This window comes from Prionailurus viverrinus, chromosome C1 (genome assembly GCF_022837055.1).
Source record: "Prionailurus viverrinus isolate Anna chromosome C1, UM_Priviv_1.0, whole genome shotgun sequence".
Classification (NCBI taxonomy): Eukaryota; Metazoa; Chordata; class Mammalia; order Carnivora; family Felidae; genus Prionailurus; species Prionailurus viverrinus.
In genome coordinates this window covers 139,921,605-139,927,604 of record NC_062568.1, presented here as the reverse complement: position 1 = coordinate 139,927,604, position 6,000 = coordinate 139,921,605, and positions in this window count along the sequence as shown.

Below are 6,000 nucleotides of genomic sequence, written 5' to 3'. Positions count from 1 at the left end.
AAATGAATGTAATTTATGAAAGTTAAAAAAGGAATTATTCACAAAAGTATTAATAGGGATTAAAGAAACTAAAAAGTATTATTAAATACCCCCAAAACAGTAAGTGCTCAAATAGTCCCTCTACAACTTAAAGGTGTTAAGAGAGGGGCTGATTATGAAACCACTGATACACCAAGAATGCATGAATAGAGCCATCTAAATGAGAGGAGCTTGGAGGGAAGAAACAAGGGAAATAACACCTGACTTCACTTTTCTTCCTCCCTTCTAACAGTCTCCTAGTAGTGTTTCCCACCTACCAAACTCAACTGAAAATCAGAGAACAAGTAACTCATTGATGTTATAATGCCTAAGGTAGAATTCAGATATCTGTACTTATTCACAAATATGGCTAATGATTTGGATGCATCCCAAGAACTACTAACATCCAGTGAAAACTACTTCAAAAATCAGAAAACTTTTTATGTTAAGGGATATTAAACATTTTAGGCTTTCTGGGACATACAGTCTGTTACAACTACTTAACTTTGTCTTTGTAGCAGTAAAGCAGCTTAAGCAAATGGGTTTGGCTAGACTTGTCCCCCAACAGGCTGGATTTGGCCAACACACTATAGTTTGCTGATTCCTGATCTACTCTGTGAGAGCCAATAATCCATGGAGTATTATGCTCTTTAAAGCTCTTGCTTTAAAAAAGATATAATTTCTGGATACCTTTCAATGTTTGAAGGTTTAAACATATACTCCTTATAAAATTTAAACTAAAAGCTTTTAAAATATACTTATAGTTACACTTATTATAAGTATTCATTATCAATAGAACTTATAAGCTCTGATGTATCATTTTGCACCCTCATTCACACCAGAAGTAAAATTTTACAAAAGTCTTCAAAAAAAAACTCATATGCCAGGAAAATTATCTACTGAAGTAAAAGAGGGAATATTACAATTTTTATTTATATTTACTTTTCATTACATTTTTTTTAAATTTCTATTTTCAAGTAATTTATGATATACTTAAAGAATCAGTACTGTAGTACATGTAAATATTTATGATTTCAATAAATTAGTCAGTTTATTAGAAAGCAGCATTCGCAAAGTAAAGACCTCCAAAAATCCACTCTTCCATAAAGGCAATGAGAACACTGGTAAATAATTGTCAAGTCATCATTTTAAGGGCTACTAAAATTAACCAAAGGATTGGTTGTTCAAGAGAGTTTACTCAAGAAAATACTTAAATTGGCTGAATGAGAATATTAAAATTGTGGCATTTTAAGTTGCCCTACTCTCATCCCATTACTCCCATTCTATAGTAGCCTTGAAAAGCACCCACTTTGGAATGGTAGTAACAGTGAAACAGAAGTCTAGCAGCCACTGGAATGGGTAGAATGGGTTTGGAACTCCCCTAAAAATCTAACCCTAAAGAATTTTTATTATTTGACCCACCTTGGAATTCCTTGGGGAAATCCCATTCTGATAGTTTGACATTATTTCAACTGACTCAGAGCTCACTGGACAAGGAAAGCAGTATCTACAGCGCATTTGCCAAAAAAAAAAAAAAAAAAAAGTTAGAGGCAGTTGCTTAAGATCATAGCTTATCTAGGGCATCAGTGCCAGTTGGGGTAATTAAGTGGCAAAAAAAAAAGTCAGGAAAATAAGTGGAATGAGATCTCGATAGGGGGTTCTGAAAAGATCTAACAAGTTTTTGGGAATCTAGAAGACTATTTGCATGTGCAGTGCTGTGAATACGACACAAAAAGACGTGAAAAGGCTTTAATCTCTATCCATAGCTGACCATGAGGCTCTGTGTAAGCAAGAAGTGAAGATTAAGGCACAACTGTAAATTAATGAAGCACTGAAAGCCTATTCTAACCCACACATTACATCCTTTGGCAGAGAGTGAGAGACTTACTGGTTCAAGAAATTTAAGCAAATCTCTGTGCAATCATTATCTGACCACTAAGATAGCTAAGCAGAGATGAGACTTCAGTGGCTGCACAAAACACTGAATACAGATATTACAGAATGTTTTACTGACAGGTAAACAGCAACAATAATAACAACAAGGTCTGGGGGAGGAAGCAGAGATTTATACCCAGAGTTACCATGCTATATTATCTAAAATGTCCAAGTTTCAACAAAAAAATTATAAGACTCATGAAAAAGCAGAAAAATACATCTAATACATAAGAAAGAAAACAGACAATAAGAACTGTTCTTGAGGAGCCCAGATACTGTACTTACAAGACAAAAATTTTGAATTGGATATCATAAATATGTTCAAATAATAAAATTACATTTAAAAAACTAAAGAGAAGTAGGATAATACCACACCAAATAGAAAATATGAATGAAAGATTAAACTTATAAAATGAAACTAAGTAAAAATAATGGAGATGACAAATATGATAACTAAAATGAAACATTCACTAGAGGGGAAAACATAAGAGCCGATAGAAGAAAAAGAAGCAAACCTGAAGGCAGTTCAGTTAAAATTATTCAGTTGAAAGAAAAAAAATTGTTTTAACTGATCAGAGATTCAGAGACCAGTGGTATACCATCAAGTATATCAACATATGTATAATGGGAATCCCCAAAAAGAAGAAAGAGAGAAAGGGGCAGAAAGAATATTTGAAGAATAGCTGAAAATTCCCAAATTTGATGAATAGCATTAACCTACACATCCAAGAATCTCAAAACACTCCTAATAGGATAAACTAAAGAAAGCTACACCTAGACCCATCCACATTGTAGTCAAACTTTCATAAGACAAAGAGAGAATCTTGAAAGCAGTAAGGGAGAGAGAGAAAAAAAACAAATCATCATGTACAAAAAGTCTTTACTAAGAGGTACAATTTACTTAATAGAAAATAAGGGCAGGAGCCTGTGTGATAATATACTCAAAAATGCTGAAAGAAAAAGAATGTAAATCAAGAATTCTATATCCAGCAAAATAATCATTCAAAAAAGGGCAATTATAGAGTTGAAAATATCTAACTTATAAATATTTGATATATAAAATGTATGCGTTTAACAGGAGAATGGAGAAGACAGAAAAAATATTCAGTAAAGTTGAAGGGAGGTCAATAGTAATTATCCAATCTATGGGAAATAAAAAACATTTAAAAATAAATTAACAGCACTTTATTGGTTTATGAAATATCAAAAGATCTATTTATTTGTGTAATTGGAGTCTCAGAAGAAAAGAGAAAAAATAGAACAGAACATATTTTGAAAAAAATAATGGCTGAATGTTTTTCAAAGTTTAAGTGAAAGACATAAATTTAAAGACTTAAGAAACTTAGCAATCCCCAAGCAGGAAAAAATAGGAAGAGAACCACACCTAGAAATGTCAAGATAAAACTGCACAAAACCAAAGAAAAATTTCAAAAGAAGTCAAAGAAAAAGAAGACGTTACATAAGGAGGGAAAAATAAATCATTACATTACCTACTTTTCAGAAACTACAAAACCCAGAAGGCAGTGTAAATAAATATCATTAAGGTGAAGAAAGCAATATCAAGTAAAACTGTCAATCAATCATTCTATGTCCATCAATATTATCCTTCTAGAATTTAGGGAAAATATATCTTCAGATAGAATATATGAGAATTTAGAGGATAAATTGGACATAAATTAGAAGAATTGTCAAAGGAAGTTCTGAGGCTGAAGAAAAATTATACCAACTGGAAACTCATACTCTCAGGAAGAATGAAGAGTACTGAAAATGGCAAATATAAGAAGTTTAATTAGTCATTTGAATATTCTCTTTCCCTTTAAATTTATTTAAGTTTCATATGACTATTTAAAGTAAAAATTATAATACTGTCTCATGGGGTTTATAATGAGTATAGAAGTAAAACATATGTCATTCCATGACAGAATAAAGTGAGGGGCATTATATGGATTTACACAAGTGCAAGATTCTGCATTTTATGTGAAATGGCACAATGTTAACTCTAAGCTCACTATGAAAACTTAAAGATGTATGTTTTAATCCCTAGAGCAACTACTAAAAAAACACAAAGAGGTATATTGAAAAAACAATAGGTACATTAAAATAGAATTCTGAAAATATTCAAAACCCCAAAAGAAGACAGAAATATAGAAACAGAGGAACAAAACACAGAGGAGATAAATGGAAAACACATTATAAAACAGGAAAACTAAGTCTAACCCTATCAATAACTGTGTTAAATACAAATGATGAAACTCTCCTATTAAAAGTCAGAGACTGGGGAGCCTGGGTGACTCAGTTGGTTAAGCATCTAACACTTGATTTTGACTCAGGTCAGTCATGAAATCAAGCTCCTGTGTCAGGCTCCATGCTAAGTGTAGAGCCTGCTTGGGATTTTCCCCCTTCTTCTGTCCTTCTCCAACTTGAGTGTGTTCTCCCGCTCTCACTCTCAAAAATAAATAAATAAATAAATAAATAAATAAATAAATAAATAAATAAATAAATAAATAAATAAATACAGAGATTATCAAAATAAATAAAAAATTAAGACTTGGCTATTTGTTATCTTCAAGAAATTCACTTTAAATATAGAGATACAAATAGGTTGAGGGGGTACCCTCAGTTGGTTAAGCATCTGACTTTTGATCTCAACTCAAGGCATGATCTCACAGTTCCTGAGTTGGAGGCCCATGTGAGACTCTGCGCTGGCAATGTGGAGCCTGCTTGAGATTCTTTCTCTCCCTTTCTCTTTGCTCCTCCTCTGCTTGCACGTTCTCTCTCTCAAAATAAATAAACTGAAAAAAAAAGATATAGATAGGTTGAAAGTAAATGAATGGAAAACATATATCATGTAAACAATAAGCATTATAAGATTAGTTTAACTAACATTAGATAAAATAATTTGAAGACAAAAAGTACTACCAAAAATAAAGAAATTTCATAATGATAAAATCAAATTATCAGGAATAAATAACAATCATTAGTGTATGCAATCCTACTAAAAGGACTTTAAAATACATGAAACAGAAATAAACACATTTAAAGGGAGAAATATACAATTCCAAAAACAATGTGGGAAATTTTAAAAAATGATCTTTTAGTAATCGATAGACAAAAATTCAGTAAAGATAGAGATGATCTAAACAATATGTTCAACATCTTAGTCTAGTGAATAGGTATAGAACATCAAATCTAACAATAAGAGAATAAACACTTTTTTTCAAGCACAAATTATACATTCAATATGATAGACCATATAATGCATCACAAATCAGGCCATAAAATATACTTAACATAACTGAAATCGTACAAAGGATGTTCTCTGATCACAATGAAATTAAATTAGAGAGCCATAAAAATAAGATATTTAGGGAAAAAATCAAGTATTTGGAATTTAAACAACAGACTTCTAAACAATCCATGAATCAAAAAAGAAATAAAAAGGGAAATTAAACAATATGCCAAACTGAACAATGATGAAAATTCAACATGTCAAAATGCACGGGATACAGCTAAAGCAACACCTGAGGGAAAATTTATAACTTTACATGCTTATATTTTAAAAGAAAGAGGTCTAAAGTCAACAGCATGAGTCCTCCTTAAGAAGCCAGAAAAAGATGGGGCACCTGGGTGGCTCAGTAGGTTAAGCATCCGACTTTGGCTTAGGTCATGATCTCACAGTTCCTGAGTTCTAGCCCCAAGTCAGGCTCTTTGCTGACAGCTCTGAGCCTGGAGCCTGGTTGAGATTCTGTGTCTCCTTCTCTCTCTCTGCCCCTCCCCCACTTGTACTCTGTCTCTCTCCCAAAAGTAAACAAACATTTAAAAAAAAAGCTACACAAAGAAGGGGAAAATAAAAGCAAAGTAAGTAAAATGAAGGAAATAATCAATATATTATTGGCCAGGAGGAGGTCAAACTTTCATTCTTCACAGATGACATGATACTCTATATGGAAAAACCCTAAAGATTACACCAAAAAACTGCCAGAGCTTTGCTATATCAGCAAAGTTGCAGGATATAAAATCAACACACAGAAATCAATTGCATTCCTA